The sequence below is a fragment of the Bactrocera oleae genome, chromosome 5, assembly GCF_042242935.1.
Source record: "Bactrocera oleae isolate idBacOlea1 chromosome 5, idBacOlea1, whole genome shotgun sequence".
Classification (NCBI taxonomy): Eukaryota; Metazoa; Arthropoda; class Insecta; order Diptera; family Tephritidae; genus Bactrocera; species Bactrocera oleae.
The window spans coordinates 71,768,809-71,782,640 of NC_091539.1; the positions used below are offsets into that span (position 1 = coordinate 71,768,809).

Below are 13,832 nucleotides of genomic sequence, written 5' to 3' on the forward strand. Positions count from 1 at the left end.
TATACCCTTCACGATGTGCCCTTGCGTGTTTGTGTTATATTATTATCAAGACACAAGTATTGCTATCTTACAGCTGGAGATCTCAAACATCTCACACAAATTAAATTATTTCTTGCCGAATTATATTAACCTTAGGTTTAACTAAGTAGTCGGTATTTACAAACTGTTTTTAGTTTGAAAATTGTGTAAAGAAATTAGGAAAGAGTGCCCTCCTGAATAGTACGAGTAGATCGGTATGTTTTAGCGAAAACGTGTCCGCAAGTTTCATAGATATTTGACAAATATTTGTTTTAAAGGCTAATTTTCTTTAATTTTTCAAACAAGAGTCGGACTATAACTTTTAATACAAATTGGAGCATTTATGCAAAATTTTATTATAGATTTTGCTTCTTTCTTACTTTATGGGGCATTGAAATTATAAATAAGAAATGTGGGCACATATCATTATTGTATAGTATTTTAAAATCGCGTTTATAAGAAACTCGTGTCTATATGTATAACTTATTCGTGTATGGTATAAGTTCCGAAAAGGGTGACCGCATCGCAGTAAACTCTGCTCGGTGCGCTTGAACCGTTCCGCACTGATAATATCGGCTGATGATGTGATGGCATTAATGATGATTATTGTGATGAAGATGAGACTAGAAAGAAACTGAATATTTGTGTATTTCGCGTACTTTTGAGGCCGGTAAAATATGTGCAGGCGTTGACACAGCGAGCGTACAGTGAGGGAGGACGGAGCTCACAATACGAGGTGACTAAAAACTGCCTGCTGCGTAAAAAGTGCGCGCCGCGGCATGAGAGTTCGATGAGCTTTTTGCGAAGCGTTGCCACTGCTCCTTTTAACAATGACACCGCGGCGTACTCATACAATATTTAATAATATTTTCCTAACTGAATAACTATATATATTATACATAAACATGTAGTTAAGGTTTTTATTCTGTTGCTCTGAGAGTTGTCGTTGCTGACGATAGTATTCAATGACGTTACTACAAACATATACATATACATTATATTTTTCTTATTACTTTGTGCTGGCGCCGCTCAAGCGAGAAGATATGAAATGAAATACGACAACAATTGGTGGACAAGTGTTGGTGAGCATGCGGTGCGGCGGAGCGCGTACCACACGCGAGCGATCGCATGCGTACTGTGACGCTGTACTGAGCTGCACGATCACCTTAGCCGGACAGCAGAACGGTCGCTTGGCAGGCTGGTTGGCTGGCTAGCTGCCTGTCCGCCTAGCTTGCTGACAATTGTGTCTCACCGCAACTTCAGTTTGTCCAAGATCGTGCTTACCAACGTTAGTGGTGCCGTGAGTGCGCTAATTTTTGCTGTGCCTTTTTGCTTAAAAATTCTAAGTGCGAAATAAATTATCCACCGTGTTTTCGGGCGCGAATCAACGACCTAACAAATTACGCGTCTCCAAACCTCCGAACATTTGACCTTTGTCAATTGTTGTCAAGCGTTTGCGTTCGGCTTTAGTTCCTCGTCTACGAGGGTGTGCGCATTGCGATTTGAATCACACGCGTAGTCAAAGTGCAACGCGGCGCTGCGAGTGGTATCAAAGAGCAAAGGTTTTAAAAGTATTTGCGAGACAATAATTGCAAAACACAGTGAAAGAGGCATAACAGTGCCAGTGAAAAGAAACGAAAGCGCAATTGGCAAGAAGCGAATATCCGAATCGAAACGAAATATACGAAGTATAGAACAATCACCGGCGCAGGCGGCACAGTGTATGTGGAAAATGCGCGCGCGCGATTTATGCAAAACAAATAGGAACAGCGACAACAATCACGAATTCGAAAACGAAAACAACAACTACAACTATAACAATAATTGCAGTCACAGTGTCAATTGCATTGCTAATACGAGCAGAATTCGAAAGCGTTCGCAAGCGAATAAACGCAGAAAGTACAAAACGCTAGATCAGCAACAAAGCGCTCTACACGAATCGCATCAACGCAAAGTGGTACGACCGCGGCTTCCACCCGCATAGGGCTGCAGTCTTTGGGCTATCAAAAGTAATTCAAAGAAGTTTTTATGCGTCGTGAGAGCCAATTATTAATATTAAAAAGTCTGATTGAGTAAGAGTATTACAATAACATTATTAACAAATACGACGCTGTTAGTTAAGTGCTTTCAATTTCGTCAGCAACGATTAAGATTTGTATTGAGTGTACTTCAGGAATAGTATTAGTACTAAAATGAGCTCACAACACAAGGATGCTGTTGACTTGGTGAGCCAGTTAATTACGTATACGCTCCGGGAGTCGCTTTGGTGATTTCTACAATAATGTATGGATTTAAGGTTATATGGGTTGGTTGGTTTTAAATGACGATTTTATTGCTAGATCACAAATAACTATCTCGTTGTAAATAAGTTCTTGCGTGTAATCTGAGTAGCTGGCGCAAGTTTTAAATGAATTCCATCTTCCTTATTTCTTTCCAAACGCGGATATCCAGGATGGCACAAAGTTGCTGTAGGTTCATTAGTCAAAAAGGTTTGATTGTACAGAGACCATGAAGATCGAATTTACAGTAAGAATAGTCAGAAAATTATATAACACATATACTCGTACAGATATGTATGTAAATATGCTTAGAGAAATTTAATATTTTCACTTCGGTTTCGGAATGAGCCTAAATACCTAAATGCATGTAAATAAGTAAATAAATAGTATGAGTTGACTCGAAATCGCACACATTTGTGTTCACACACATACATATGTGTGTATAAAAACGAGCAAATAAATAAACACCATTTTTCCTACCTTCAACGACTGAATGAGTTCAATTGCCATAATTTATTTATTTGCAGTGTATTTATCTAAGCCTTCCATGTGACAATATTTGCGTTCATATTCAAGTACACACACTTACATATGTAGAAGTGTTTGTTTATTCGCAATAATTTGTGTCAATATTTATGTTGTATATCGGTGAATTTTGTAGGCTTACGAGAGATACCGCAAACACACACCTTTACGCGTTACGTTATGAAGTACATTTTATGGATGTTTGTACATATGTAGTACATTAAGAGGTAGATAAGTCGAATGTCAAATAAAAATAAATATAAACGCACATCTATACACACATTCATACGTGTGTGGGTATGTACTCGTCAGATATATTCACAGCAAATGTCAAGGAAAATTGCTGCAATTACTTTGGTAACGCTATAATTCCAGCCTCAAATTTTTATACCCTATACAGGGTTTATTTAGTTTGCCACAAAGTTTTTAGCACCCAGAAGGAAGCGTCGGGGACCCTATAAAATATATACATATATGATCAGCATGATGAGCTGAGTTGATTTAGCCAAGTCCGTCTGTCTGTATATATACGAACTAGTCCCTCAGTTTTTAAGCTATCGATCTGAAATTTTGCACCTGTCCTTTTCTTACTACGAAGCTGCTTATTTGTCTAAACGGCCGATATAGCATATAGCTGCCAAACAAACTAAACAATCGGAATGAAGTGCTTGTATGGGAAACGCTTTCATTTGACGAGGTATCTTCACGAAATTAGATCGGAATCAAATTTTTGTAAGGAACCTTCGTATTGGTGAAGGGTATTATAGGTTCGGTGCAACCAAAGTTAACGTTTTTTCTTATTTATTGGTCAGTTGATCTACTTATAGGAGGATGAGCGTTCAAACTGGATGACATACTTTTGTTTGGTATAAAGAACGAATATTTATTTTCAAATAATGTGATGCCTACAGCAGTACACTTACACCTATATATATATTCATGAAATTATTTAAAATACTTATATGCAATACAATAGGGAATATTTTATCCTGATTGAAATCTAAAATCGTATCTTATTTTATACTTAGTATTTTATTTTTTTAATGTTAGGAAATCAAGAAGAAAAAAATGTAATGCAAATTGAAAGTATTTTCCAGTTTGTATAATCAAAACGGCCTTTCCCAGGAATAAATGTGATATCTTTAGTTTGATTTACAAATTCTTATCATAAAATACTATCCATGTACGTTTTTTTAAATTTATTATATTACTTTTAATTGCATTTGAGCCTAATCGTATTTTTATCGGTATATTCTAAATAATTTTTGTAGAAGTTATTTATAGCTTTGTATACAAGGTTTGGTTTTATTATGGTACACATGCATACAGTTATTTTGTCAAACTTGCATAAAACATACAAAGCGTTTTCTAACACCGAATAAAATTTACGAATTTCTCGCTTAAAAATTTCCTACGGTCTAATGTGGGCTTATTAAAGCTATTTTTAAGTTATTTTGGATAAGTGTAGTTATAGCATAAAATTAGTGTTTTTAAAGGTGACATTTTTAACATGATATAGAATTCACAACTTCGTTCCAAAAAAGTTAGAAAATTAAAAATTAAATATTATGTATGTAGATAGTTTTCATAATAATATATATGTAAGTAGTAAAAATTCAGTTCAAGTTATTTATTAAAATTTTTTTGTCCAGAGTAATGTTAAAGGGTGGGTAAGGTTAGAAACTAAAAAATGTTCAGCCGTAATGAGCAGAAATTGCTTCATTTTGGACGAAAGTGGCGGTTAGACTGGGTATTTTCTTTCTATTCTTTTATAAAACTGGTGTCTATATCTTTGAAAGAAATTTGTGTATTAATATCGAGTATATACATATGCATACATATGTATGTATGTTTGTATCTCGTATTTAAATTGGAAATAATTGCATTTTGTTTGATATAACCAATATAACTTGAAACAATGACTCCTAGAATTTTTAACCCCCGAAAGGAAATATTTACTACTATTTTCAAAACCATGTGATTTATTATGAATCCATAAATGTCGTATCTAACGCTTGCAAATAACATTTACCTCACTTCTGTTTTTAGTCAACCTTGTTTGACCCAGTTTATGTTATCATATCAATTCTCGAGTATTTATACGACTCAACTTAATGCAATTACCGCAAAGAGACACACATAAATTCCCAGTTGTAAAAGTTTGTTTCATGTCTTTTAGTATATAATTTTTTTTAAGGAATATAAAATAATGCGGTCTTTAGGCATTGTTTAAATACTCACTGCTTATTCTACAGTTACTTACATTTGTAGACATGCATGTATAAATATGTATATACGCACTCACTTATGTTCATATATCACCATACTCATTCGATTTCCTCTAGTTTGACTTGCTCAATGGGCCAGCGAAGGGCCGCAAAGCCAGCTTGTCAACTCGTTACCTCACAAGTGGTCGTTACAACAATGCGATCGTCGTCGTCAATCGTCGATTGCAATAAAGGGGGGTGATGACAAGAATAATCCAAGCTCTTATCGTGCGTTCCCGCAAAAGTATCAACATAATACGTACAATAATAATAATGAGAATAACCAAAAAAAAACGCATACACATAAGAGCGATAGCCATACATATATATGGACGCGTTAATACTGACAAACAAACAAAACGTCCAATTGTGGGAATAGTCCCCAATATTCACTCCACCAGCGTTCCGCCACTTTACACTGCTAGCTTAACATACCATTTATTTATAAGTATAGTAAGAGTTTTCGGTGTTTTTGTTTTCGATTTACAATTTGTTATTTGGCATTTAGAATTTTAAGTATAGCAGGGAATGACCTCAACCGTTGGATACTACTGACTTTACTTAAAATTTTTAGTTTGTGTTTTAAGTTAAAAATGTATGACAACAACCTAGTAGAGATAATGACGATATAACTTGGATTCAGTATACAAAATCTAATAGATCAGCAGGGAGCAAAAAATTATTCAGTGCAATTGAATTCATGAAAGTATATAAATATGTCATTATAAAGGCATCGTGCTATTTTAACCCTACTTGATTACAAATACCAGCTATTTGTTCGTTTCGCCACTCTCAAAGGATTGACAAATGGAAAATGGCTTATACATTTTATAATACCAGTCGATAGTATTTATATCTCCTATTTGGCCGGTTTACGGTGAGGCGAACTGAATACAATTTGCTTGCTAGTTGGTATTTGTTCGCAACCTGTCATTTTCTTTTCTTAAATGTCCGTGAAGTTACTCTCCCAAAAGTACAACTGAACATGAAACCTTAAAAAATGTACAGTACCCTTTGAGGATCCAAAGTTACACTAAAAAGATGTAATTAATTTATATGATTATACTGTACGACCAAGGTATACATATACTGTACCAAGGTATCTAATGTTTCAATCTCAATACATATAAAAGCACATACACTTCATTGCCTCAAAATTTACCCAGGGACGTTGAGTTTTATATGCGATGCGAAACTCAGTCCTCTATAACTAATGTCTAACCTGAGAATGCACTTATTTCGTGTGAATGCTTTTTAAATGTAGATTCTTTAATTTTTTAGTCAACATTAAGAATTACAACACTCATTCAGACATCTGATTGGTGATCCTCCTTTATTTATATTAACATTTAAATTCAAATCGAAAGATTTTCCTATTGTCGGTACGCCCCTCCCAAAGCTTATTTCTCATAGAACACACAAAAAAGTACCAAAAGATTCCTATAGGCTTATGCAAATTTAGGTACTCTAGTACAATTAGATATTCAATTGCGTTGTGACTAGTTAACCTTTTTAACTCCCATAGCATGCCCTAACATCAGTGCTACGTACAAATATGTGTGTGTCCAAAAGAAGGAATAAGAGTATGCTTTACACTCGGCCTGTAAAAATGTTCGGTATTGTTTTTGCATCATATCTTCACCGTGGCTTGATGCCGGAACAACAGCTGGCAATTAGTGTTACCAATTAACTACAAGTATGTGTTGTAACAAAGCAAACTAAGAGTTTGTTACAAGGCAGAGTTAAAACCTACAACAGACGTGGTATAAACAATGAAAATTGGAAAACGCTTAAGTTTGTTTTATATTTGTTACATTTTGGGTTAATTTTTAAACATAAGATCGGAATACCAGTCATAACCTGCTGCCAAAAACTCGAGAGCTGCCACAATTGTCATAGAATTATACTTTAAAAAAAATATATTGGCAATCATGCACCTAACCTACATTATGTCTTTAGCCTCATAAAATAGTGATGGAAATCGAGTTTGTTTGTTGTGAAGCAAATTTTAAATTGAAGTGTAATTCGTGTCGTCTACGGATTACTATTTGCATCAAGGTCGCACTTACATAAATGCGTTTAGAAATAAATATTATAGTATATTTGTAGGGATGTACATACTTACAACATTATATTATTTATACGACCACATTTTGCCACTTACAGAAGTAAGTGTTTACTTAGTAATAGTTAGCTAAAGGGGGAATTGTTCTATATTTAAATTTACTGGAAAGACAATTAAACTCATACGCACACATGCATACCGTTATTCATATGAGTGTATTTTGTTCCCTAAAGGTAGCTGATAAGGCGTTTATTTAATTTATTCCCATTGCTTTGATAATTACTTAAAATAATATAAAATACCATACATATTATTATCCCATGAGGTTTTGAGGAAGCATCCAAACAATTTTCGCAATATTTTTGATTTATACACATATCTTAATATATATTTATATATATATACCATATATCATGGATTTAATAAAATTTTATAAGATTATGAAAGAATAGGTAACGAAATTCCCCGAATATCTATGCTAAACGAGTTCAGGACGCATTTATGTATATGAGTTTGTTCTGTATCATTTATACGTTTAAACAATTGGTTCTTTAACAAACTATATTTATACTATGTATATGTACACTATTTTGCTAGATCGATTTTGATTCAACTTCTCAACTTTTTATCTATGAATACTAGCTAAACTACATAGCCGTCTAACATACAATCCGCAAATTTTCTACGGGCTATGCTCAAGCTCTGCTCTCTGTAAAAAATACATGTTAAATCAAAATAAATAATATAGATTACTCTTTTTGTATGGTATTGTGATGTGAGCCTTTCTGATTTGTGCCACTCGTTTTGCTTGATTCGTCGCTCTCCAAAGTTTTTTTTGTAGTCAACCACTACAGTTCCCAAATAATATAGTGGAAATCTACCGAGTTGACGTTTCTTGACCGGATATAAATGCGGTTCCGTTCCCAATACGTATATTTTACTCTCGTGGGAACTGAGCCAATCATAGCTACAAGTATGTTTCATTTGTATTTGATTTTACTATTGTATAATAATTAATTATGCCATTTGTTCTTTTTTTTTATACTAGTTGCTTGTTTGATTCATCATTCGTCTAGGCTTTAGTAAATCCAAGAGAGCACTTATGATTTTATAATATTGACATACGATGTAGTTACCAAGCCATTGAATACCAAACTATATATACACACACTTATGTACATATAGATATGTATATATATATGTATAAACGCATATCTCAAATGTCATCAATGACTTACGGACATTTGTATCGCTGTCACACTGCCAGCACCTGCACTAATTATTGTGTTTTATTGCACTGCAAAATACGTACAAACGAGTGTAAAATTACATATGTATGTATGTACTCGTATGTACAAGTATATATATGTATATACATATATGATGTGTCTACTATATTGTAAGAACATATATTGTATGAACATACGAATGTTTAATCTATTAAGCTACTTGAATTATTTTATCTGGTGATCAACTGCGCAGCATACACTCGCACAAACCACTTAATCCAAGGAAAACCAGGGGAAATCAACGTCAAGTCAGGGAGATGTCAATGGTCAGCTCGAATTTCACTTTGAATTCGTTATGTATTTGTGTATGTGCATATGTATGTGTACTTATTGTTGTGTGTTAATTGAGCTGCAAGCATGGAAGTAACTAAGTGATAATGTGGAAATCACAACAAAAAAATTTTGTACAAATATTAATTAATTAAGATTGTTGCATAATTTCTGAAATATAGTAAAGAGGGAGGAGTAAAAGGTTTCATCAACTATGTAAATCAAAAACTTACCGTAAATATTACTTCGCAATCGCAAGCATCTAACCCCTTGTTGTAATTAGTAGCCAACACTCATAAGCGATGATGTCAAACTCAAATACATAAAATCATATAAATATAAGGATGTCAATAGATAATAATTCAGAGGTGTGTGGGCGGCATTCCAAGCATTACATTTTACTCGAATCTGGAGATATTCATTAGCAACTATTGTTGATATTTATATTGTATATGATGCTGCGGATTTTAAGATACGCATACATGCATACATATTTCTTAAGAATACTCGTCTGATGCGTTGATTGCAGTTTTATCGGGCTTAGCAACATAGTCGAGCTTACAACGAAATCGTAATCAATTTAAACATTGTCAGCGGTCACACAACCGCACGCTGCAGCAGCAGTCAGTCATTGGCATTCGTCGATTGAATGCAGTCTCTTGTGGTTATATTGTTATTGAATAGTCGTCAAATGAAATATTGAAAGTGCAACAGCAGAAGCTTTGGCGGCGATCAGCATCGTCGTCGGTCAGGCGAAGTGCATATCTATCTATGTATTTACATATGTAAGTATGTGTGAGTATGTATGTATGCATGGGTATATATGTTATATGTGCATTCTCAAACAATCAGTTTGTTGAGATTGCTATCGTTCTCTGTATTATGGCTTTTCAATTAATTGATGATGCGATCATATTTCCCACATCATTGGGAATTCTGTGATGTGCCACATAAGTTGTAATACGCTTTCGCAATACATATTCTTATAAGCAGTTATAAATTGGTGGATTTGATAATAGTAATACCCACTATGGTCTAATCTTCCTCTATTTGGAGATGGAAAATGTTATTTGATGGATGAAGTTGAGGTGGAGTAACCAAAAAGCGTGACGTCGTATTTACACATCCGCTAACATACAGCGAACACTTTTACCTTTAGAATTTAGTGCGGGCTTGTAGTGGAAAATTAGTTATTGTTCTCGTCTCACTTAAGAAAGAGTCGAAGTTTACGCTGACCATAATCTGCTTTCTTAAATTGAAGAAAAAGATCACTTTGAAGAGACAGAAGTGACTATATTCTTGTGTTGTATGGTATAAAATCACATAATTCTCATCTTATCTTATAAAAATATCTACAATAAATGCCTACCCATTAAGGAAGATATGAGTCAATCTCGACCATTTCTGGTAGACCACTGTTAGCAGTCCTATTTGTATTAAGTTTTATCTACTCGTGTCAGCGGTATTAGTTGTGGTCGGGCTAAATATCAAATCAGTATCAAATTTAGTTCAAACAAAAAATGTTTTTGAGTTTTTATTTTTATTTCGAACTTTTAAAATTAGTTCGTAATTTCAGAAATAAAAACTTCTAAAGCATCAGTCGTACAATTCAGTACAATGTCTTCTTAGTCTTTTTCTTCATTAGGACAACGATTTGTACTTATGATCTCACTCTATATGCGAAAGCTTTGCATACAATTTTTTCCTTCACCTTCCGTAAGTTATACTTATATAATGTATTTCGGTCTTGCCTACAGTGAAAACTATACTCAGACTTTACAGTCATTAGAAGTCGACGGCCAGTGGGCTCCCCAATGTGTTTTTCCATGAATAGACTATGAATACTCGAACAAAAAATCAAAGAGTAGAATCTCTAAACGTGCCGCCCAGATCATATCGGCAGATATAAACTTATGTTTGTATGTATGCTTTGCGCTGCTAACACATACCATATTCATTGGTAGACTCGTATTTGCATTCACATTCATTCATCAATTGTACTCCATATATCATTCGATATCAATAAGAAACAGTAATTAAAAATGTAACAACAACAAAAGCAATAATCAAGTCACAGCTTTCGATTTTGCTGTAAGTGGAGAGCAGAAATTTTACTTTGTAAGACAGTAGCAGCAACAAGTATTCATACATATGTATGCTTGTATAGATGCGCATGTGTACATATTATATATATAATATAAAATTTATTTTGTAGTCGAATAGGTGACTACTCGAGCAGTCCTAAGCATGAAAGTACATACATATCTACATGTGTGTATGTATGCTTGTAGTCGTGTGTGAGTAGCTCGTGTACGCCCTGAAGATATGTGCATAAATTTCATTTGATTCCAATTCCACATGGATGTCGGGGTAGCGACGTAAATAGTGCTGAAAATAAAAATGACTTCATACTTCCTCAAGTTAGAGCGTCATCGGCCGAGTGACCAGCGCCGATGGCAAAAACAGCAGCAGTTGCAGCAGTCGTAACGGTCAGTTAATCAACCGGCCATGCAAACGACTAGTTAGACGATGGATTGGAAAGCGCTTACCGCTGGTGCTGATGCGGGTGGAGTCTCGGTGAGAGGGTGCCAGCTGGCAGAGGTGGCACGAGTTGTGGATATATAGGCATTCCTACTTGTGGCAAAACAAATGTTATGCAAATTGTAAATCACTAATGTTTCCGATAAATAAATCTAATAACAATTTTACTTAGTTTTTTTTTTCAAAGTTTATGTAAACCTAATAAAACACTTAAGCAAGCGTTAAGTTGATCGTGAAAATTCACAGATATATTGAGCGGTTATGGCTGGGGCTGCAGTTGGTGGGGAGTCGCCTTACCTTTGCTTGACGACACTTTCAATATTCCAATCAGATTTTTGAACGAAGTGATCAATTAAAACTGTCAACCTGTTAGAAACGAGGCTTTATTAACAATTTAGTAGATTTTAACTATTCCTTATGCACGATTACATCGCTCCACTTAGAAAGCAGTTTTAGATGTAATGCGTCAAACGTCAGAAGGGATTTTATTTGAATAGCTTAGAACGCCGGTCTATAGTGATGGCTAAAGCTACATAAGTATATGTTCATCATATAGACCCTCACAAATCGACAAAGCTCTTTGAGCCTATCACAATTTGTGGAGGAGTTCAGTTTTCTGCTATCTCTCCTGATTCCCGGTATGGCTATCGAGATGTTTCAACCTCAATCTTGCAAAAGCTGTACGTAGAGGAGAAAGTACTTGATTGCTTCCATCTCACATTCTTGTATTTACTCCAAAAGTATCTAATGATCCGTTGGTTATGATCTCATGTTATTTGTGTTATACTCTGAAGGATGAAATCAGGTTATTAAATAGTGCTGAATTATGATTTATAGCAATACATACAACAAATAGCCTCGTGTATTATTTGCGCCTCCATAAATGACCCATTGGACACGCTGGGCGACCATTTGATGGACAGTTCTTGGTCGAAGTAGACGCAATAAATTGCCTTGAGATGTGATGAAATGCATAACAAATATGGTACACACAATATTCGAGCGTGTTTTTAACTGCGAGTGGAGCTGGCATGATCAATGGCTATGCAAAATCGAACAAATCTCTCACATCACGCGAAATCGTGTTCATTTTTAATTTGCTAACTTATTAATTTTATGCTTTGCTAACATTTGTTGTTATAATCTGTCATTTCTTGTTTAAGGGGTGGTCGCAGGGTGTGGTTGTGGAAGAAATTGATTTCTCAAATAGGTCGTGATTTGAAAATGACATTTTATTCGTATATGGTCGAGTTCTCGTCGGGCGGATACTCGCATACTGGAGCAGGTATCGTAAAATTTCTATTTTGGGATATACCGTAATCGAGGAAATATGTCATCTTACGATGACGGGCGCTGCTTCGTTATAAACAAAATTGTTAATTGAAGGATTTTTATTCAACGACTTACTTGTTAGTGTTTGATTTCTTTTGATTGTAATGCATTAAAAATTTATACTTTAGTACATGAACTTTCTTAAAACTTTCTTAAACTACATTTTACTCCTTTAACCGGAAGTGAATATCGTGAAAATAATTAGGTAAGGACTGGCTCCCTGTGACCACATTATCCCTAAAACTAACTACCAAAGCATTCATATATCAATTTCTTAATATGTATATAAATTCTTATTTTTCTTTTTAATATGTAAATTCAACTCAGTCACTTCAAAACTATTACTTAACTTTCGGGATAAAATGTCTTGTCTCATAATGAATTTTAATGTTATTATAAATTAAGAGTAGATAATTGAATGGCAATTGTGAAAAACTTTAGAAAAACGATATATAATGAAGTAGAGACCTCTTTAAACCTCCTTTCAGTGGTTGATATTTTCCAATAATTAGTTCACTTGTTTTTTCATATAGCAGAAACTTAGGGTCTTAAAAATAAAAAGAAGAAGCTGATTATGGCACGGGGAAAGCTGCAAAAAGTATTGCCACAAATAAAGAGGGCATGAGAAGTGCGCCAAATGCCAACAAAGTGTCCTTTGCCAAGAACGACCGCTTATCCATCGCCTCTATCACCATCTTCGCCACCACCGCCACGATCGGCAACAGCATTCACGGCTGCATACATACATATGTATGGCACATTTCCGTACAATAGCGCTAGCACCAGTCGCACCAGCAGCATCTTGAGCATCGTGGAAATCTTCAAAGTCTCATGCATTTTGCTTTAGTTTTCGCATCTTCTAGCATTCGCGCCGGCAACTCGGTCCTTTGCGGCAAATTAGTCAATTGACAACATGCAACAGCGTTACGCCACTGCAAGTGGCATTAACTTCATGTTTGTTGGACAGTGACAACGGGTCGGGTACGTGCCACAATTTGCGCATAGTCGGCAATCAGTTGGTGGGTATGCAAGCACCAACAAGCGATGTGTTGCAAAGCCGCAAATAAGCCAAAAAGAAAAACAACTACAACACCAGCAACAATTGTAAATACATACGTATGTATGCACAAATATAACAGTGGGCGAGGTGCACGCTGTTGTTGTCCATTTGTTGCTAGTGTTGCATTGTTGCCACCCGATTAACGCACACATCGGGTGTGAGTAAGTGACGCGGTGTGTGTGTCTG

At 35.1% G+C, this 13,832-nt stretch overlaps 1 protein-coding gene across 4 annotated transcripts in view; it reads left to right on the top strand.

The window, feature by feature from the left end:
- The first annotated feature begins 1,269 nt into the window (after positions 1-1,269).
- Positions 1,270-13,832, top strand: part of sog (short gastrulation) — a 74,256-nt gene continuing 61,693 nt past the window's right edge. The window contains exon 1 of one of the 4 annotated variants that reach the window (XM_036365397.2): positions 1,270-2,027. The gene's annotated coding sequence lies outside the window, so the exon portion shown is untranslated. Of the gene's footprint in view, positions 2,028-2,088; positions 2,244-2,286; positions 2,302-13,832 lie in introns of those variants that run through there. The other 3 variants (XM_070110491.1, XM_036365398.2, XM_070110490.1) reach the window with 3 other exon arrangements.